General features: G+C 50.1%; 1 protein-coding gene across 2 annotated transcripts in view; it reads right to left on the reverse strand.

Moving 5' to 3' along the window:
• XKR6 (XK related 6) overlaps nt 1–22,864 on the reverse strand; it is a 151,238-nt gene that overhangs the window by 110,112 nt on the left and 18,262 nt on the right. The window lies entirely within an intron of this gene.

The raw sequence follows: 22,864 nt of genomic DNA on the forward strand, positions 1-22,864 counted from the left end.
GCACGAAGCCGGCGGTTTGAGGAATCCGCACCGACACGACAAGAACTAATCCTATTATTTCCTTAGCGGCATCTGAATAGGCATTTTCCAAGTCCTGCTTCTTATTGTGAATTTAACCCCTGTGTTAATTCTCTTACTGAGATCTCAAGCTGCTTCTCGAGAATCGGGGATTTAGGGGAATAAAATCCCTTCTATTCAGTTTGGTACTTAAAGACAAACCTTTCGAAATTAAGTGGGGGGATTGCAGGCTGCTTGCCTTAAAAACATTTCTTCTCCTTCCAAGGCACTTAGAAATACCTCTAGAGCCAATTTCACTGCATAGCAAGTAAGTTCTTAGCATATTTCAAATAGAAACCTCTGTGAGACTGACAGCAGTTTGGACAGCTGTCTTCACGCAGGAACCGGGGCTGCCGAAACACACGATGGAAAAGATTTTCAGAATGATTTTAATGACAATGCGAGGAGCGAACAACCAAGTGGCGCTCCATTAGAGTGAGTTATTTCCTACAACGATGCTTCTCCTCCAGTAAACCACAATATTCGAAGGTAACCATGTGGGAAAAGACTTGGGGAAGGCAGGCTCCTCGCAGGGGCTTCCCTTGGCTGGAGCAATTTTTTGATCGTGCTCGGGGGAGTTTTCCTTTCGGTAATCAAATATTAAGATGGGAAGCGCAACGAAAACAAACATCTTCCTCTACACACACACACACTTTCTGTGCTCTCCTGCAAAGCCACAACAGCAGCTTTGCTGTGGGTACGCAGGAACTTATAGGTAGCGTGTTAAATATTGATTACAGATAAATCCAAATAATTCGGCTTAAAGTCTAATACCCGCGTGCATTTCTTTGTAATTCATCATGAGCGGAATTTTACGAAGTTCTACGCGAGGCTCCGGGTTTAATTTTAATTATGCATTTATGGCATAATTCACCAAATTCGGTGATGTGCAACGCGTCTGCCAGCCATTCAAGATTTATCAAGATTTATCAGCCCGGTTTGTCGCCCAACAAACGGGACTCGGAGCGCTCATAAAGGCGGGTGATGAAAGAGACGCGGAGGGAGGGGAAGAACCGGCAGCACTTTTATTCCCATGTAATAATGCTAATAATATGCAAATCGCTCCCCATCTTAATGAGTACTTCAGACGACTGCCACCGCGAGCACGGGCTGAAGCAAAAGGCGCAGTGGTTCAGCTGCTGCCTGCTCCCAAGCTCTTTGGCAGCCCCGAGGTTAGGACTGCCCGCACCGCTCAGCGCCCATCCATCCCCACCTGCCTGAAATGATGCTCTCCCACAGCCAAAGCTCTCTGAGGTCTTCAAGATCCTGTTTTTAAGAACCTATAATTATGTCAAAGGCAGCTTAAAAACGTGCGTGATTGTAAGTCTGTAAGTCTGGTCCCCGGAGCACAGCTCTCGGGGCACATAGGAGAGGATGTCAGCCTGGGGGTGTTCAAAGAGAGGCTGGACGTGGTGCTTAGGGACATGGTTAGTGGGTGACATTGGTGGTAGGGGGATGGTTGGACCAGATGATCTTGGAGGGCTTTTCCAACCCTAATGACTCTGTGATTCTAATAACTCCTGGTGACTTTTCAGACTTGCTTTTGGAAGTTTCTCCAAGATCTCTGCGTGGGTTAGAGGAGCAAATCTTGCTGTCCTCCAGTGAGCACTGTACTTAACTCCTCCCCAAGCTTCTGCAAGCATCACCCCCTTCCTCACCATCTCCTCCAGGAGAACAGCCCCGTGCTCAGAAGCAGGTGAGAGCAGCTATTGCGATGATCTTGCACGGTGTTCTCCTCCCCAGTTATTTTATCTTCAAACACCTTCCAGGAACTCAGATACTTCAGCCTTCTGCATCTTCTGCGACTTGCTTACAAAGCAAAACCACCCCTGACTGCCGCAGCCCATCCCACGTTCACACTTGAAAACCGCTTTTTTCGTTCCTGCTTTGACATCCACGCCATCCAAGCCGCGAAGCCCTGTCTGAGCTTATTGGAGACATTAATGCTCACGAGTGTGTTTCTTCTCTTACCTCCACAATTTCCAAGGCATGTCAGACACCGAAAACCGTGACTGCTCTGCTCCAGCTGGTCGGTGGCCTCTGCACCCACCCGCAGGACAAGGGGTCAGCTCCAACCCTCAAGCACGCTCCACTCCTCCAGACCTGCAGCCTTCCTGCAGCTGAACTGAGAGTGCTACAAAATGTTTTAATCTCGAGATCCAGAAATACCACAAGCAGACGTCGGTGGGCACTTTGTACTTGTTGATTTTCAGCACTTTGGACTCGTACTTCCCAGCCGTTGTTTCGCAACTAGAGTCAGAAGCACGTGTATCAATTCCTTGAGCACAGAGTGAGTTCTTCTTTCTCAAGTGATCCCTCGAGGAGCTGAAGCCCTAAGAGGAAGAACACATGCTCTCCCAAATAATAACGCTTACGATTAGCAGCTCTCTTTTCCTGTAGGGCTGCCGAATCAGCAGTCCCACCCTCCACAACTGTCACCTGCAGAGTTTTCTTTCCCCTTGTTCAAGGAGGGGCAAGACGACTTTTACGTTTGCTACATGGGTATCCCTTTTGGAAAGCCTGTTATATATCTATTTTTATAAACAGACTTACATTTAGGTATATATTTATCTATATGTCTATCTGCCTATAATTAATTTATCTATATATCTATCCTATTACATAACTATTCACATAAAGTTTAACCCACTGCAACTTTAATTTTAACTGCATTTCAGCAGCTACCTTTTTTCTCCTAATGGGTGCATTTGCCACTCTTCTGCTTGGAGTTAGCCATGCAGTGAAAGAACAAGCTGGTGTGTGTAAGCTTTGGTTGTCCCACAAGCTGTTTTAACCTCCTAGGTTGCTTATCTGACCATATTGTATGTGTGCCCCACGTAGGACATAGCAGGAGCAATCTTAAAGATAATTTGCGGTTTAGAGATATAAAGGATGTATCTCTTTTATATATTTAGATACCTAAAAGTTATATAAATATATAAAGAGAAAAGAGAGAGCTCCCACTGAAGGTACAGGCTAAAAATCAGTTTGAGCCCACAAAGGACGCCACTAATGCCAAAAGGGGTTGATGGATCCTGCCCCGCTCGCATCCTTGGGGAGACCACAGCATGAACCTCTCCCTTCTTGGGCACAGAAGAAAACCTACAAATGGCAGGAAAAGCTTCCACAATCCCCTCCTGGGGGCCAGAGCAGCCGACCGTGAGGCACAAGCCCCCGGGAAGGCAGGCTTCATTAGGTCTGGCACTCACCACGCTGCTTGCGAGACATCTGAGCTGGAAGACAACGGAACAGGTCTTTAACAACATCTCTCCTCAGAAATCCTCAACCCCACTGATACCACGTCTTCACCATGAAATTGCTGGTCCTTCAAATATTTGGCTAATTTTGACCTCAACATGCTGCACACCTGTGCTGCTTTTGCTGTAAGGTGGGATTTTTTCAACATCTGGTTGAGCTCTCCACTCAATGAAAGCAAAATAACTCAACTTAAAAATAAATTAATTCCTCAGCTTTCACTCAAAAGATGCCTTTATTCATCAGAAGACATTGTCTTGTTCCCAGATATTTACTGAAAAATATCCAAGTTGCTGCAGGAAGAACTCCTGAGCCAGGAGAGACACAGAGATTGCATCGCACCCACTGAAATACATCATTTCCAAAAGAAAGAGTGAAAATTTGACCGTCCTCCTAACCCAGACAGCTACCAGCCTACAGGTCAGCAGAATCACTCAGCAGATACCTTCTGAGCCTGAACTAAGTCTAATTACACCTCGCCACTCCTCCTCCTTGTGGCTCATGGGTGGCCCGAAGGTGAAGGAGGGGTGGCAGCTTCTGCTGGAGGTCTTGCAGCCCTTCACTGCTTGCAGCACCCTAACAAGAGAGAGGAAGGAAGACCAAGACATAAGACCCAGAGGAGCACGTCCAAGCTAGCAGGCAGGGGAACATCGCTTAATACAGCAGGTTTGTGGGCAGCACCGGGGTGGAAATCTTTATCCTGGCCTTTACAATCACCACTGGAAACACTCTTGTTGACACAAGAGAACATGGCTCAATTTCAAGCACCGTTGAGGTTGAGTAATTTCAAACATCTTTTAATGTTTGTAGATAGTCCAGGGGGAAGTTGGTCGAATGGATCTCCAAGGCAGCCAGGCGAAAATCCATACGAAACCCTCCAAATCGTTACAGGGGCGGGCAGGTGGGAGGAAAAGAGACCGAAGGGGGGAAAGGTGAAGGCTCAGACTTCCTGATAAGTTGCTTAAAGCACTTCTTTACGTCCAGGGCCTCCATTACGAGGTTACAGTATGCCTTGGGGAACAGTAACAGACCAATTCCATCAGCCCGGACTGCAGCTTGAAAAGCCAGATTTTAAGCTTAATCCGTACTCTGCTTTCTTCTCACGCCGTGAGCAGTCACGTCTGAGGGAGGTTATTCTCCTGGTTTCTTCGGGGTAGCACAAAATGTTGCATGAGACATCGGATAAGACGTTAATGCAGGTGGACTTAACCAGAGTATCACAAGCCCGGGCGCTGCTGCTTTTAATGAAAGGCTAGGAAAGGTTGCTGACAAATCTGGGTTAGAAACAAAGCGTGTCTGGGAAAGCGGGCAGAGCGATTCATCTCCAGAACATCCCCTCAACTGGTGAGGTCAAGAGAGAGCCCTCTGAAACTCCTGATTAAATTTACAAGGGATAAAATTAGCTGCTCGGTGCTATTGTTAATGTTACAGCATCTTCCGGAGGGTGATTCAGCAGCGGGTCTTAAACATTTGTGGAAAGATGTAGGGAAAGCAGTGGAAAACATGGGGATGTGAGGGACCTCCAACGTCCCAGCATCTTCAGAGAATTACAGAATGGTTGAGGCTGGAAGGGACCTCTGAAGGTCAACTGGTCCAACCCCACTACCTGTTGGATCTTCTAAATCCAAGCCATGCCTCAAGTCTGGTTTTCTGGTTACACAAAAGCAACCTGTGAGGAACACAAAAGCAACCTGAGAGGAACATAGAAACCTTTCGGATATCGCTGGTTGCTGCACAAACCATCTTTCTCCAGTTGACAGGCACTGCCTTGCTGCCGAGACCAAAGCAGCACCCCAGCAAGGAACGTGAGGATAACAAAGAGTGGCAACAGAAGAGCATTTGGGTTTGGATTATTTGTCACTCATATTATGAGGATTCAGAGTAAGGCCACCTGTTCCTTGCAGTGAAACGCAACGGGAATCCCCTGCATGCCACCAACTCCTCGCTCCCACAGCGGCCGGTGCCCCAAAGTGAGCAACACGCGCCTCTTGCAGCAGGGCAACAAGCTGGCAGGTCTGAGATATACGGGGCTGAAAACTACCTGGATCCTACAAACATCTCTCATTTCTTGTTTTCCTTGTAACTCAGAGTGTGAGCTGTGTTACCCACTGCTTCCGTGGCCGGCTGCTCTGGCTGGAGTGGGCAGAGGAGTTAAATTCCTGAAGCTTGCTGCTAGCGCTCAGCAGTGGTAACGCTCTGAGAAATTAAAACAAAGGTTAAACGATAATGAGCCAATGCTTGCAGTGCTTCTGTATGGAGACGGCTTTATTTTTACAGTGGGAAAACAAAAAGCAGCAGGACTGCCCGGTTTGCTCCGAAGCCAGTGGTGGTGATGACTGCGCGGCGTCAGCCCGAGCCCTGGGATGCTGCTCTGCAGACCTCCTGCCTCAGACATCCCTTGCTCATCAGCGCCTTGGAGCACCTCTGGCAGCATCACTTGTATGGTTTTACAGAAACCCAAAGTTAAATCCTTCCTACCTGGCTGCAGCAACATAATCACCACGCTGTCATCTGGGGCTGACTGTACAGATCCACACTGCCGCCCCAAATGGGACGGGGACGGCGACCCTATGTTGAAACAACTCTTGGCACCCTACAGGAATAAGTTTTACGGCATTCATTGGGAGAAGAATGAAAAAGGGTGGGCATGAAAGCAAAGACAAAGGGTGGGCATGAAAGACAAAACCTAATGGCACAGACCTGGTTTCTCCAGCTCCTGTCAACTCCCCTTTTGATTTGGATGCTTACTGTAAGCAGACTCATTACTGCCCATCTAACTTTGTCCCTCCAGCCCAGACACCACATTTGTACACAAAAGACTGCGACTTTTGGGTTTTCCTACCAAAAACGAGGAGTGTTCCCACCGAGCTCCACTCTTCTAGAGCAGAAGTGACCCTTTGGTGCTTGTAGTGAAGAGATGCTACCAGGCAGAACTCCCCCACGGAGATAACTGCTACAACAGCCAGGACAGCACCCTCCAAGCACCCAAAATTTCCTTGTGTTTCTACTTACACCTTTCCTTGAAAAAAAGCAGTTTGTCTTTAAACAGAGATGGCAGAATTCACCTCCCTTGCCCCCACAGAGGACCAAAGATGCCAGCAAAACATTTCAGCATGTGCTCGAGCAGCCCTCCTTGTTGGCATGCTTAAAACCAAGATGTGCATGACGGTTTTGTTGAGTCCATGCCAGCAGCAGGCAGGGCCACAAAAAACTGAAGTCCCGTCCTTCAGAGGCAGCACGGTGTAGATGGGTACATGCGATGATGACTTAACTCCCTTGCTCCAAAAGCAGAATCTCAGGAGAGCTTCATTTCGTCAAGTGAAGTCGCAGAGCAGGTCTGAAGGTGGAAAAGCAGTTTTTAAATGTTTTTTTTTAGGACGGACGTTGCTGGGATTGCCCTTACAAGTTGAGGCAGCGCTGGGTCCTTCAGCAACTCTCATTCCCTGAATGTAAAGCAGCCTAAACCGAATTTCACTAATTCCTTCAAAGGCTCCCTTACACTCATCTCCGCAGATTAGGCAGTAAATACGCTTTAAGAAAGCACTCTGCAACCCCAACACGGACGGCTATGCAAGGAATAAGCCTCAGCTGGTTGACCTCTGATTACTTTCAGCATTTCACCACTGTCCATTTGCAACCACCTGTCTGCAAGAGAAAATTATGAAGTTATTCAATGCCTTAAATGAACTAGTAATGGGAATGTATCCAACTGTCCTAAAAACGCTCAACAAGGGCCACGAGGTCAAGGTCTGCGGCATTGCAGCACCATCTCTGCACTCAACTGCCCCTGCCTAAACTGATAAATCAGCACCCTCTCCATCAGGATCCGTCCCACGGCGTGCAAGTCTGACACTTGCACAGGATTAGCCCAGAAGAGATGAACCCAAATCTTGAATTAAGAGATGAACCCGAATCTTTAAATGTTAATCAGCTCCCACACGGTGCCTTGAAGAAGAAACCTTTCAAATACCTCTGCATTTTGGAGTGACAATGTTTACAACGCCTGGGAGCTGTGAATAAAACTGGAATCACTCAATGGCAGCTTTCCCTAAATAGAGCAGCCTGCGAAAGAAGTGAAATCAGACACATGCCGAATATTAGTGAATTATTTGCAAGCTAGCTCCTCCAGAGGTGCTGGTGTCATCCTCCAGACCCTTAGTGCTGTCCTTCTTCCTCGGCACCTCTGTAACCACCAGCAGAGTTGGTACCATGCAGGCTGCAGAAAAATTGGCATCATTCATCAGGAAATTTAGAGGTTATCAAAAAAAAATATTAGGGTACCCCAAACCGCTCCCTTTCACCCTTCTGGGTTATCCTTAAGGCCTTCCACAGAGTGCAAAATCACACGGTAGGGTTCTTTAGGACAAAGTCTTCCACGTTGTGCAGTCAAACAGAGAGATTCAGAACCTAGCCGGAGACAGTTTCAGTTACAAAAGGGAAAAAATGCACAAATACGTCCTTAAAAAAAAAAGGGAAGGGGGAGCAGGACCCTTCAAATGGATGCGGTTTTGTTAGAATCAGAAATCACAGACTGCTTCGGGAAGCAAAAGATGTGCAGGAAGTTGTTTGTTTAGCAGTCCCTGCCCAGGGCAGGAGCAAAGGGAGCATCAGTGAGCAAAGGCATCCCTGGGAAGCGTGGAAGCGAGGCAGTGCCGTGACAGTTTGGTGCTTTCCAGGAGAGGCGAGCTGCAGGGACTCTTCACACACCCGTTACCGCGAGGAGCGAGCATCCTCTTGCCCGTGGAAATGAATCTTGGCTCAGGAGCGAGACAGCGCCGTTAAGAGTGGAAGAAGCGCCGACATCCAATTACACCGCCTTAATGAGGCTAAGAATAGATGAATATTTTATCGGCTTTCACCCTGAATATTTGGAGGGTTTTTCATTTCGGGAGAAAGGAAGGATGCAAAATCCACGGCACAGGCACGGCATGACACCCAGATGCTTCAAAAAGAGACGGAGACCTGCTCTAGCCCTGTGATGTAGCTGGACCACGGACACAACCAACCATCTGAAGTCATCCTTCAACTTGTGGCCACCAGCAGCACATCAGGCAGAGTTTTGAGACACTTTCTGCAGGGCTGGGGAGAGAAGGGGATAAGACAGAGTTGTAGCCAACTCCTGGGTTCATGTGATGAAATTCTCTGCTCGTGATCTGCCCTCCTGCCAAGAAGCCCCTGGATAAGGGAGCACCCACCTCTTCCTGCAGGAGGCTGTAGCAGCAACAGCTCCACGTGCTCCTGGGTGATGCGTCCACCTGCAGCCCTCCCTGCAGGGCAGAAGGCAAACCCTCAGCTAAGGTCGGTCCGTGGAGACCGATGCAGAGGTGCAGACTGCCTTGCCTGATCTCCCTGGGCAAGATTTCCTCCCTCCATCTTGAATTAAACCTAAAGAGGCGGCTGCATTTAAGCTGTGATACATGAAAGCGTCTGTGGAGCATTTTAAGATCCTTCAGGAAAAAAGCGAAATCTCTCTTCTACAAAATTCAGTGTATGGTAATGTATTCACAGTAGGTTTTGACTGTCCAATTCCACAGGAAAAAAAGAAAAACACAAGAAAATGGGTGCTTGCTGAAACATTATGAGGCCAAGGCATGGAAAGGGACCGTTCCCTGAGGTTCTGCACGGGGTGCAGAGGGACACCCCATCACAACACAAGCACGGAGCCTGCCCAGGGTACGGTGAGGAGCGAGCTCCACGCCAGAGCACGTTGGGTTTGACCTGTTTCTTCCTCACCGTGTCCTCTTCTCCAAAGCTGTACCTGCAGTGCTGCTCACATCCATCAGCTGCTTTTGCCTGAGATGACCCCGCGAGGACAGGACGAGGGACCACAAAGCACTCGCACTCGCACCCGTTTGCCATAAAGGCATGCCATTAATTGCTGCTGCTGGACTGGAAAATATTTCTGCTCGCTGCTTGGAGCAACTTCAAGCGCGTACCTGCCCTCCGCTGTTCGTGCTCCTCCGAGCACATGCAACCCGGGGAAACCGCTGACTCCAAGCAGCACCGCACGCTTCGCAGACGTAGGAAGCTTTAGGTTTTATGCGCTTAATTAGGGGAGTGTTTGAAGCACCTTCACCTAAGCGATCAGAGCTCACACGCCGCCTGCTTTAACACCTAGATTGGGCAAGAAAAAACAACAAAAAACGCTGCTGCAGCACAGTCCCTGTCCCTGGGGGTGTTCAAGGAAAGGTTGGACGTGGTGCTTAGGGACATGGTTCAGTGGGTGACATTGGTGGTAGGGGGGTGGTTGGACCAGGTGATCTTGGAGGGCTTTTCCAACCTTAATAATTCTGCGATTCTATGATCTACAGCCCTCCCTCAATTTATCCCAAGTCCCTCACAAAACCTCTGCCACTTGTTTCTCCCCCAGGACCTTTGGTTTCTCAGCGGCCATCCAAGCACGGCTCTTCTGGACCCCAGCCCCTGCTTCAACCCCACCATTTCGTGGCGGTGCTACCCGTAACACTCACATCATCCCAGCCTGAGAGCTGAACGGCTGCTGCGGCGAGCTCCGAGTGCCTCGGCAGGAGCACTTTAGCAGCCGAGTATTATTCTCTCGCAGTGAAGCACCCTCTTCTCCTGCCTGGAGCAACGGCAAACCTTCCGTCTCTGCGGTTTCTAACAATATCTTCCTCCCGCTGCGGAGTTACAAAAGGCCCGACCTGAAAATCAGCTCTTAAAACAACTGTCAGCAGTTTTTAAAGCCTGTTAAGTACTAGGCTGGAAGGAGAAGGGGAACCAACGCGCCTCGGAGGCAAACTCGTGTTCAGCTTCACTTCGCCGGAGAAGCGAAAGGCAAAATAAATATGGGCGCATGCTGGTAAACCTGAGCGCCGGCACGTCCCAGGAGAGAGGCTCCCGGAGCTCTGAAACACCAACTCCTGCTCCCAGCCCAGCCCTAAACCCCTGGAAATCCTACAGACACAGCCTCACCCGCACAAACCCCGAGAGGCGTCACAGGAGCCGGATGCAACGGCTGAAAGCCTCAGAAGACGGCTGAGATCCGTGCACGTGCCGGCCGCAGCGCGTCCAGGGTTTATTGAACCGTAACACACGCCGTGGCAGAGATCCAGCGACGGTTCGGTGACCTTCATCTCCTCATTGCCCGAGCGTACATTTCACAGACCTACGTATTACAGACCTCCAAGTAATGAAAGCGCAATCTGATAAACCACCATCCCCAGCTAGGCTCAGATGAACCGTTTAAGAACTCTGCTGTTACCGCTTTTTTTTTTTTTTTTCAGCTGTTAGATTAAACCAAGAAATCATCGTCTACTCCTCTCTCTCGAGCACACTGTGTGTGGGCATTCGATAAATAAAGAGTTGAGAGTTCAAAACCCCAAATTCCTAACAAAACCGAGGCACCTGCTGAATGCGGCTGGGTTACAACTTTTTAGCAGCTGGTTACTTTTTGATGATGCTCTCAAGCAAAATAAGTTTGTGAAACAGCCATAATGTAGGAATTCTCTCTCTATTATCTCTCTATTATCTCAGTGCCACCAAGGTTTTGGCTCTTGGTAAATGCAGGGTAATGTTTTGATGCCTTAGGGTTTTACAAAGGGGAAACTGTTGCATGTTAAGAGCCCCAAAGCGAAGGCAACAAATCCTAAGGTCTTAAAAAGGAGTTGGATTTGACTCCAGCATTACCGAGCTGAATGAGGTGTCTCGTCAGAGAGAAGTAATTCTGCCTGTGAGAAACAAGCAGCAGCACTTGGGCGATGAGGACAGCGAGACATTTGTGGCTAGAAGGAAAACTCCAGCCCCGTCTGAGCGCCGTGACCCCGGAGCCATCAGCAACGTCTCCGCAGCGCTCCCCGGGGACCAGCTCGGTGTCACCATCCCAGGCCTCTCCGCAGGGATGCAAACCCGTTCCAGGCTGAGAAAAGGCAACCCGTGGTACTCCTTACAGCCCTCCGAAAATGAACCATTTATTAAAGAGAGCTTTTCAGGAAAGTGGCGAAAACAAACCGTCCCTCACCAACGCCTCGCACCGAATCCATCTTCCCGTTACCAACTCCTGGAGCCCGTGCCCCGAGGTCGCTCTTCCCTAATTGCCGCCGTTTCTCGTTTGCAAACTACGAGGGGCAATGCCTCCTCGCCTGGCAGCAAAGATTCATCAAGCTTTCTGTGTCGAAAGGTCCCACATCCAAGCGCTCAGCCACGCATTTCCCGAGCAGGAACCCCTCCTCTGCCCGAGGTGTCCCGCTGGTAGCGGCGCACAACGCCAGGACGTCGTAATGCCCAGCACACAACAGCCTAAATAATTAACAACAAGGCTGTAATGATCAAAAGAGAAGAACAAAGTGGCTGAGACGCAACGAGCCTTGCCTTTCTTATCCGCCGTTCACTTATTTGCAACAGGTCTCCCAGGCACGGCTGTGAATTAGCGTAATGAAGAGATGCTCCGGGGCTTGCTGAAAGGCTGCCGCTTCCAGATGCGCGCCCTTCCTCACAGCTGAAAGAAATCAGAAGGAAACGGAGGGTCTGGCTCTCAGTTACCATTTCCAGCCCGGCTGGCAGCGGAAACGCGAGGACAAATCACACCCACGCCTCCTGGAAGGGCGGTGTGAATGAGCTGCGACGGGAGCGACGATCCAGACGAAGGTTTCAAGTTAAGAACTGAAGGGAACGCCGAGCCCAGCTGCTCGGATGTTTCTGCATCCAGTGGGACCGCTCGCCTCCCCCTGAGCAGCACACGGGACCTGCAGCACGAAGTGAAAGCGCCGGGCGTGGGAGTGCCCGATAAATGAACCGTCCAAAACCTCCTTTCGCTGTGTCTGCCCCTGCAGTGACACACAACCCTCCCTCCCAGCCCGCTCGCCGCTGGGGCGCTCTCTGGTTCACCCACACAGCTGCCAAGCGCTGCGGCAGAGCCCCTCCGTGTGAAATCAGGTGAAATCAGGTGAAATCAGCTAAATCGGCCAAGTCAGGTGAAATAACCAGGCCTCTCAGCACTCGAAGAGCTTCGCTCCTTCCTGCTGCGCGTTTATCCACCGCAGGTCGCACCGCTTGGCTGCAGGCACGTCAGTTCCTCGGCTTCACAAAGCACTGAGGACGGGGAGGAAGCACTCAGAAGCTTGTGTGGAGCAGGTCCCGCCAGACGATTTGTCCCTCGTCGTCCCCAAAAGCCCCCAGAAGAGGTGGCCTCGCAGTGACGGGCTGATGGGGATGCGGGGAGCGGGCAGGAGGGGAGCCTGGGCACAAACCCGTGCCCTGATGTGGTCCCAGAGGTGCTGCCCACAGCTCCTGGCTGGCCTCGGCTGCAGCACTAACAGTATTTTTTCCTTCTGCTTTCCTTCTTCAAGCATACAAGGCTACAACTGGTTAAAGAAAGAAGATGCAGCTCTGCAGCTCAAACACAACGTGCCCTGACAGCAGCAGGGCAAGCCCAAGTCACCCTGCGATTTGTTAACCCTGGGACTTCTCCCTTCTGTCTGGGTCAGGACATCCCACCTCCTCCTCCAGAAAAAGACGCTCCGCTTTCTAACCCAGTCCCACGGGCTGGAAACCCTTACTCTCCTTTTCCTCTGAAAATGTTAAGGGATTCCGCTGAGCCTCCAGAATTTATCGTCTGAGCGTGTTACAGCAGACAGAGCAGAAAGCTGTCAAAAAAAAACCACATCTTAGAATTGGATTGGGGAGGGGGGAGGCGTCAAAATATTTTGGTAGAGAAAGCTTTTGGAAGCTCCTCTTCGAAATTACACTGAGTGCTGGAAGCAGGTGGCACTCGGCACTTCAGCCAAAGCCCAATTCAATTCTACTCCGACTCGAAATAAGAAAACAAGACACGAATCCCCGAGCCCTTCAGCACAACACACTCCAAAACGCTTTCCACTCCTTCCCCACCCGTGCCGTGGAGGCTTGGCCTGCGTTCTCCGAGCCTGTGCGCAAGCAGATGGCAGTCACCTAGTTGGGATTCGATGCAATCTGCTGCTGCTGGGGGAAAAACCTTGACTGAATCTCCTGCGAATGTAAAAGCTGGGAAGTTCAGCCCACTTCTTAGTTTGGTTCCATGTTTTCTAACAGTTTTGCCAACAGAAGCAGCTATGCGCCGGGAGAACACATGCTTCTTGTTCTCAGGTTCAGCTCGGCAGTGAGAAAACTTCCCGATGATTCTGGAGATGGTTACTTGTCTGCTCGTTGAGCTCTTAGTCTAGCATTGAATTCAGCACACACACAACTTACGACAACACGATACAGGCTACTGCAGCTTATCCAGCTCCTTTTTTTTATCACGGCATCTAAGATCGGATCTCCCAAGCGAGTTTTTACCCATTATTTGTCCGCTCATCCTGACCTTAACGTCCCAGCTCAGAGTACGGCAGGAGAAAATGTTGGAAGCTAACAACGAGGTAAATGGCATCCACTGCTCTCCCCTCACCCACAAGTCTGATTGTTTTAACCCAGAGGGCAATAACGTTGCTCAGGCAGGATTTACCCTTGGTACATCCATGCCGACTGGTCCCCATCACCTCCTTTTCCTGCGCTGCCCAGAAATGTGTCGCAGGAGGACTTGCCCCACGATTTCCCCTGGGACCGAAGCGGCGCTGACCAGCCTGGAGCTCCTGGGATCATCCTTGTGGCCTTTTAGGAAGAGAGGTGCAATATTCACCCTTCTTCCAGCTCTGAGGACTTCTCCTGACCTCCAGGACTTGCTAAACCTCCCGGCCCATTCAGCCAGGGCCCCGCTGTCAAAGCAGCAGCTCATCTTGCTGCCCTTCACTCCCCTTGCAAGCACTAGGTGAGCTCTGGCTTTCTTAACACCATCTCTACATGCCCAGATGACATTTCTGCCCTCCTTTGTGGCCAGACTCTGCTTCCACCTCTCATTTACTGCTTTTTTTTGTATACTGAAGGCACCCTGAACCACACTGCCCTGCCGTGCCTCTAGCAGAGGTCACAACACCATGCCTCCAAGTAAAAAAGCCCTCCGACCCCACTCGAATCCCGAGGATCTGACAGTTCCCCGAGAGAGGAAAAACTGGCAGGAGCTGCTGGTGAGAGCAGCCTGGAAATAACCCTGGCTTGGCACAAACGCCAGCGGTCACAAAGCTTCAAAGATCTTCTTCAAAAGAGGGCGATACTATTTGACTGGGTATCTCCACGCAGGAATGGCTTCTGGAGGCTGCTGCTGTGTGATACAATCGGGGTATTTTAGTTCCTGGAGATAAGATGACACTTTTCCTCCTACCCACAGCTATAAACTTGAGAAGCACGACAGACTTCCTACAAGCCTACAAATGTTTGTTCATTGTTTTAGCAGCCTCAATGTGCATTAACTGCATTTAAAAAAAAAAAAACAGACTGTAACCTGAAGTTCCATTGCTGCGTTCGCTGGTGTTTTATACACATTTAATGAAGCTTTCAATGAGCACATTCAGATTCTCCCTGGCATACAGCTGCCTTGCTTTGGTTTTCTCTCCTGGGGAGAAACGTACATCTGAATTTCACCTTGCTGATCCCAAAAGCAAAAGCAGAAACCGGACAACTTGCAGAAGAACTGGGTTGAGCTGGGAACTTGGTAGATGTTTCGGTAATCTGTACAAGACAAGAGACTAGAAAGCTCTACTAGTCGCGCCTTTTCTTCATAAAACCATTTATTTATGATCCTGCAGCACTATTCCCTGGCCCCATCCCAAACAAATTACATTTTTCAATACTTTGGCTTACAACCTCCTCCTGTTATTGATATCCTCGCCGTTCCTTCACTTAATGAGATGGGGGACAAAGCGCTCTGGGAAGACTTTGGTCATAAACCATCAATACCCACATTCAGAATTTTAACAGAACTAAAGAGGGAAAAATACAATTTAGAGAACCTGCATTTCTTCTTCTGGGAGAACTCTCTAAATACCAAATATCTCTAATCCTAACACCAATTTGGGTCTTTTCACACCTCTCCAACAAGAGACACTGTACTTTCGCTGCAGGCAACGTTCTTAAATGGAAACAAATCACACCAGGGGCCCACCTTGGGTGGTGTCCTGCCTTCACAAGGGACCAAAACTCTTCGTGTGATGGGAAAGGGACCATAAACCCCTGCCTTCTGCTCTTCTCTGCCATGAAGTTCAAGGTTGTTCAAGGAAATGTTGGACGTGGGGCTTAGGGACATGGTTTAGCGGGTGACATTGGTGGTAGGGGGATGGTTGGACCAGGTGATCTTGGAGGGCTTTTCCAACCTGAATGGTTCTGTGATTCTGTGAAGTCTGTGGAAACAATCACTAGCGGCTGCCTGCATTCTGGCAGAGAAACTCGAGGAATTTATTATTGACTGGCTCCTATGCTAAAAACCAAGCACAAAGCCTTTTTAACCCATTTAGATCTACCAAATCCTGTAAAAATTCCACCTCCACAATTGCTTAATAATACCCCTCAGCGAGCAGGGCAGTATTATCCTCCCTCAAACAATGCGAGGCTTTGCCGTTTCTCCCTGTTCTCAGAAAACCTTCTGTGGCTGAACTTCACCTGCGTCTGCTGCTGCTGACACAGCAGCACCGCTGTCCTGCGGCCTCGCCGACTGCGACGTGTCCTAGATGATGAACTTTGGGGGCAGGATCCACGCCAGCAGCTAGTGCAGATGGGCAGTGCCAACATTTAGCTGGGGAAGGGTGCTACCAGGTGATGCTGCACCCGTGCCAAACCTTGCTCTGCCAAAACTGCTCTGGAGACCGTCTGCGAGGTTAACAGCAGTGGAAGAGCTGCCCCAGGGGCTGTTTTCTCCTTTGGAGACCACCTAGCTGCTTTCCCCGGGTCACACAGCTCATGTCACCACTTCAGGGACCGTCCCTAAACGCAGCGCTGATGCCAGCCCTCAGGCTCCATCCAAGTGCTCTGGTTGAGTCCCCGGCAAACCAAAATCGGATTAAACCCAGCGCAACGCAGACACTGCACACGCTGTGGGCTCGCAAGCTCTTGACCCACCAGGGCAGCTCTTAGACAACATCAAGATCAAGGGCCGAGCTGCAATGCCCTGGAGGCAAGAGGGAGCCTACCCTCTGCCTCGTGACATTGCAGCTTCACAGAACACACCTGTCCAGGAGCCCTCGTGCTCACTTTAGAGGTCAGACACTGTTGCACAAGATTTCTTTTCATTATATGAGATTTTATCCTCCTTTCCATAAACCATCTGATCTCACGTTATGCTGCGGCTGTAACACTGACCGGACAAATTCACACATAGCCAGGCAGAAACGTTAAACAGGGAGTGCTCAGGAACCAGAGAGCGACGTGCAGGTAACTCTGAGGGATGCAGAGGGATGTTTCGGAGCATTAAAGCAACCTGCTCAGAACAGAAGACAGGCACACACAACCTCCTTCCACAAACTGTGTGGAAAACCAAAAAATTAACTACGGCAAAGGGGTGATGAAGAAGGGACTGGTTTTGAAAAGCGACTGATGATCCAAGGGCATAAACCTGGAGGAAGAAGCCAACGCTCAACATCTCTAACATCTCCCTTGACGAAGCCTTCTGCTTTCAGCCTCTGCCGTGCTGTTACTACTTTTCAGCTGGCAGCGAGGGAAGTTTCGCTTGGATCGGGTGCCAGACCCTGGAAGAACCAGCACTTCCCCGTGGCAGTGAAGGAGAACCAGCGCTTCCCCAATGGCAAGAGTCAGCGGCAATGCAACCTGCATGCGAGAAGATGGAGTAAATTTAATTGGATTAACGACCTCGTCATCCTGGACCCAGAAGCCTTAGGCTCGCTATTAGGTTTTTCAGGAAGAACATCGGGGAAGAAACTCCTCCTACGCAAACGTTCAGCCCAAAGGGGCGGCAGGCTGCTCGGGCATGGTGCTTTCCTCCTGGGTGCAGACCACATTTTCAAGCCTTTTAAAGCAAAGTGGAGATCTCCAGGCTCGCCCTATTTCCAGCACAGCGATCCCAAGCACACAAAAATCTACAGCTGTAATTATTACAACTTTTGGAGGCAGACATTTTGGTGTAACTTGGAAGGAAATTACATATCAGAGAGCGGCAGGTGGGATGTTGTTGTACCCCTGACTAGATGGCCTGAATAGTAATAAGTCTGCGTGTCTGTAGCAAAAAGGGGAAAACCACTGACATCTGATAAGTATGCAATCCGCTGCCTCAGAACGCAGTTTTGACCAGATCTTAATGCTGTGTAAATTACATTTACTTCAGCAATCAAATCTCCCTCTCATTACCTTACTGCTACCAGACTTCTGAAATAATTGACGTGATCACTTGTAACGGCTTGGAAAGTTTTGATTTCAGAGCAGCCAATCTTGCCCTCTTTTTCGGTAGTACTCAGACTCATCCGTTTATAGAGCCGGTTTTAGAATCCATTTAAATTCTTATTTTTAGAGGAAAATGAATTAAAAATAGTTCAGAACTCCCAGTGATATATAAATGGAATGAAAGACGCAAAAAGGGTTTCTAGAAGGAAAACTGTGGGCTTTTTCACCCTGTATTGGGTTCATGTGGCAAGGGTTTGGTAGTGGGGGGCTGCAGGGGTGGCTTCTGTGTGCAAAACCCAAAACTGCCCCATGTCAGAACAGAGCCAGCTCCAGCTCCTCCAAAGGGACCCGCTGGCAGATGAGAGCCACGAGCGATGTTGGTTGTGCCTCTGTGATAGCATCTTTAAGAATAAAAAACTCTGTGCAACTGCAGCTGGGAGAGAGGGGGGAGAAGCATTCCCGCAGACCCAGCTGATCCTGGGGGATGGACCCCGTGGTACGGAGCCGTGTGGGAGCAGTTCTTGAAGAGCTGCTGCCTGTGGGCAGCCCCCGCAGGCTCAGTTCGGGAAGGACGGCATCCCGTGGGAGGGACCCCACGTGGAGCAGGGGCAGAGAGGGACCGTGAAGGAGCTTTTTTTCCATATTTTCCCCCGCTGTTCTACTCTGAAACCACCACGCACCCGACAGGGGCAGGCTCTCTGGTTATTTCTGTCTGCAGAGGAGCGTGTCCCCAGCACGGGTGACAGAGAGCTCCCTGTGTCCCCCTGGATGCTCTCACTCCCACCCTGCTGGAAAATCCGCTCAAAAGCAGGCTGGCTGAAGAGACAGCAAAAATTTAACCCCCCCGAAAACTAAAGCTCATACGTCTGGTATTCCCTCTCAACACCTCTTCAGCATTTGCTGCTCATTGAGCCTTTCATTTCCATCTCAAATAACCTCCCACTGAGTTAAACCAACACAATCGAAGAAAATCTCAGTAACCAGGCCAACACACAGAGCTTGCATCTCGCTACAAAGCGCATCAGGCTCTATCACTACTATCTGCCGGGCTCTGTGATGCCTTCATGCTACACGGCTGAGCTGGGAACAGTGTCCGCTGCAGGAGAAAAAGCGGAGCCCTAGCCTCAGGTGACAGCATCACTCCTGCCAAACCCGTCCCATTAAAAGAGAGGTGTTTCTGCAGGACGACCACCAGGTCCATGAGCAAAGGATGTGGTGAAGCTCCTGGTGAACTCACCCATTGGATTGCCTCCGACACAGCACACGGCAGCTTTTCCTCCACGGGGACTGCAACTGGTTTTTCTTTCTTCTCCGCTTTCACGGGCTCTGCAACAACTCGGCACCTTCAAAATCTACACTGAAAAATCTGGTTGGAATTGGTCAAAATCCCAGGTTACTCCAGGGACTGCCTCTCTGTCTCCTCACACGTGCTCATCATCGCAGTAAGCATCGACTAGTCTCAGAAGACCAAAGATCACGTTTTATAATGTGCCCGTTCATGATGCAGATGCATTTCCTTTGAAGAAACAACAGGGCGTCAAGAAAAGAAGCTAAAGATCACTATGCAGAATGCTAATCAGGCTTTCTCATAAGTTTTTAGGAGGTAGCATAAATACAGACACTGTTCCTTCAAATATTAGTCATCCTGTTTTGCAGACATCTGAGGGAAACTCCACAAAGCTGGCAAGGACTGGCCATGCTTCTGGTACTGGAAGAAAAACCTCCGTGTGCTAAAGGCTTTCTGCAGCACGGTAACACTGCACCAGAGTGCTGGGATCATTTCCAGCTGCAGCTCACCTTACACTTCTTGACCACAAACCCCTTTTTCTGCGCCAAACTGAGCGTCCCTGGGACCTGAGAGCGGAGCACTGAGGATCCCACCCCTCCTGGCCACCACAGCTCTCGTGTACCCCTAGGCTTCCTAAAAGCTCACCCGGTCGAGGAGGACACCTGTAACCACGAAAGCAGATCCTTCTTTCCTCTCCCGCAGTCTTCGTGGGGGCAAAAGTCAGACAGGCACGTTCCTGTTGAAAACCCCTCTGCTTTGCACCCTAAGCAGAAAACGCAGAAGGTGAAGAGAGCTGGTTGGGCCTGAGGAGCAGGCAAACCCTGCTCGGGAAGGGACGTGGTACCAGGCTGAGTTCCTCTCCACGGGGACCTTCAGTGGCGCAGCACTTCCAAAGAACAACCAAAGTTCACGTGGCACGTGCAGAGACTCCCCAGACAACCCTATGTCATCCCGTGGCACGCAGTAGCAGACTATTTTCTCCTGGCTTATCAAAACCACATCCCAGACCAGATAAAATTCCCAAAACACGACTGCAGGTTTCCTGCTTTCCTCCCATCCCGCAAATCCACTGCGGAAGATTTTAAGTGGAAAAAAAAATATTAATTCCAGGCTAACCCAGTTCCAACGAGACACGCTATTTCAGCTCCCGTTCCACTGAGAGAAGGATTTCGGGTTCTGGCTGCAAGATACGCGACGTCTGCGGGCTCCGGACCCTGCCAAGGCAACACATGGATATCACGGGGACCCTAACGAAAGCTGACAGCAGACACTTCCCTTATATTCTCTGCCAGGTCTCCTGCGTGCCAGAATATTCAGATGCCTCTATCCCCCCCCTTCCCCAGCAAAACGCCCCCCCAGCTCTGCCTTACCCTAACTGGCGGGCGAAGTCAATTTGGGGAACGCCGACCGACAGCGAGCCCGGGTCACACCAGCTGGCGCAGGTGCCTGTTATTTTCGGCGTTTAGCCCCTCCGAAGTCCTATCTAGTGGCTGCTGAACAAAACCCGCAGAGCTCTGGCATCGCGGGCTGCGTTCCTGCTTTCTCAGAAAGCCAGCAGTTAATGGCATTCAGGCCGAGTCTCGAATCACGGAAACATCTTTATTAGGCATGTCAGAAAACGGAGCGAAGCGCTGCATTGAACAATTGGCCGCAGCAACGCTGCTCGGTTCTGCAAAGCGAGTCTGTATCACATCTGATGTGTTACATAAAATATATGTCAGCGTGCTCCTGGCAGTCACAATACAGCACTTTCCGAAAACCTTAACGTACCGCAAATAAAATATTTGCCGGGCGCTTGGAATCGTGGTCACTGTTCAGCTTAACACACTCGGCTACACGCTCACGTGCCTCGATGGCTTTAGAAGAGGGCTGAACAAGCCCACCCTTTTAGATCATAAAAGTGCTGGGTCTTAGGTCTTCGTGTCTCTATTTCAGGTATAAAAGAAACGTTTCGTTTTTGTTTAGCTCTCTCTGTGGCTTACTGCATACAGGTACGTACCTCTTGAAAAAACAGGAGATGAAAGCAAGGAGGACCGGCGTAACGAGAGGCACAAGCGGCAGAGTGTTTCGTGAGGCTGGAAAATTGCTGTGATTAGTCAAGGTAAGGAAGAAATGGGAAAGATGAAGAAAAAGACGGATGGTTCATGTGAGGACAGGAGAGGAAACACCAAAGCGAGGGGATGGAGAAAGCAAAGAAAAGAACAGAGTGACTTTTACACGAGACACAGCGCTGCCTGGGGTCACAGAAGAGTACCAGGAACCAGGAACGTGCCCTTGGAGTTCAGCGAGCGTGTGATTTGGAAATCTGTTTGGTCGGAGCCCTTGCTGCTGTCGGCGAGGAGGCTTTGCATCCGTGTAGACACGTGGATTATGGTCTACGTATCCATTAGCACGACCCCCCAGCACCACGCGTCCACCAAAATCAGAAGCTGCTTTCAGCACTTAAAGGAGTGGGGAAAACCTCGAACCGAACCCCCAACGGAGGTGGCTTCCTGCCCCTTCACACCACCCGACCCTAAGGGGGCGAATTCCAGTTAACACCAGTGCTCCCGCAGCCTCCAACGGGGCCGGGATTGAACCCCAAAAGGGTCCAGCTCCTCCCGAAGCCCGTGGAAGTGCTGAGCTCTGACAAAGCCTCCTCCCTCAGCCACACATCCCCTTTCCACCTCGCCTGTCTCACATCCCAGAGCTTCTGCTGCCCATCAGCCCAACGGCCCCTGGAAAAATCCCTCTGGCACTGCAAAAAAAAAAAAAAACCTGACAGCACAAGAACAGAAAACCAACTTGAGCTAAAAAGGAATACGGGGACACACGGCAACGATTCGGTACCGGATCAGATTGAAGCCAGCACTTCATTGAAGCGAGGAATTACAAAACTTCCAACTTTTCACACCGAAGTAGCCCAGGACCATCATGTACCCAAGACTGGGCTGCAGCAAGGGGAAAAGGAATAGCTGTATGCCAGATGCATTCAGCCCTGTGAGGCTCGGGCTCAGCAGCACCGACGAGGACAGGATTGGGCCCAGGGCCCCGCAGCTGCGCTGTGTTTCGGCTGCCTTTGAAGGGCTGGACACCAGCAGCAACAAAGCGCTTGCCTCTCCGTGAGAGCAGCCGTCCCGGGAGAGCAATCCTGAAAGTTTTAGGAAGCCTTTTGATTAGAAGGGAAATTGGAAATCCTAGCTCCAGATCCTAGCACGGAACAGGCAAAAACCTGCCGTCACCAAAAGTACCCATCTGATTTTTTCGCGGCTCTACCAGAAAATGAGCTACGCAGAAAAAAAAAAGATTAAGGAGAAGGAGGAAGAGAAAGGGCTGCTAACGAAGGGCTGGGTACCTGCCCACATTTTGGGGTGGAAGGGCAAACGATAATACTCTTTTGCTGTTCCTATAAAAAAAGATCCCAACCAACCAGCAAGCAGAGGATCAGTCTAGATCCAGGACAGTCCGAGCGGTCGGTCCCTTTCCCCAAGCCCTAAGTCTGCAGGACCCCAAGGGCTCTGCCACGTGGGGAACGAGGCACATCATGGAGAAGCCGACACTTTAACAACTCATCTGCAAAGGGACGAGCAGTTTCCAGACCTGTCTGCAGCACCCTGAGCTCATCCTGGGACGTGGTGACCAGATGAGGCCAGGAACGGGCTCAAAAGTCAGAGGAAAAAGGCTGGAGGAGGCGAGGTTTATGGGATCAGGAGGGTGGGGAAGGCTGGCAGGCCCACAGGACAGGCAAATTTGCTTCTCCTGGATTATTTAGGGTCTCCCCTAAATCTTCCTTGGCCTTGCCTTGACTAATGCCGGCCCTGCCAGAGACACTAATTCTCCCTGCCCCATCTGTTTGGATTTGCTTACTTCCTAATTTACACAACGTCTATCTCCATGGTGGCTAAGCATTTTAATCACAGTGATTAACACACTGAGCAAGAACAAAACAAAAATGGTTAATCAAAGGCTATTAGCGGTGTTTGAATGTCTAGACGCTGCTTTTTACACATGAATGCTGGTTAACGACCATCTCCCCATAACGCTCATCCGGGCCCTGATTTATTTATTCCTTCTTCTGCCAGTTTGCCA

The sequence above is a fragment of the Cygnus atratus genome, chromosome 3 (genome assembly GCF_013377495.2).
Source record: "Cygnus atratus isolate AKBS03 ecotype Queensland, Australia chromosome 3, CAtr_DNAZoo_HiC_assembly, whole genome shotgun sequence".
Classification (NCBI taxonomy): Eukaryota; Metazoa; Chordata; class Aves; order Anseriformes; family Anatidae; genus Cygnus; species Cygnus atratus.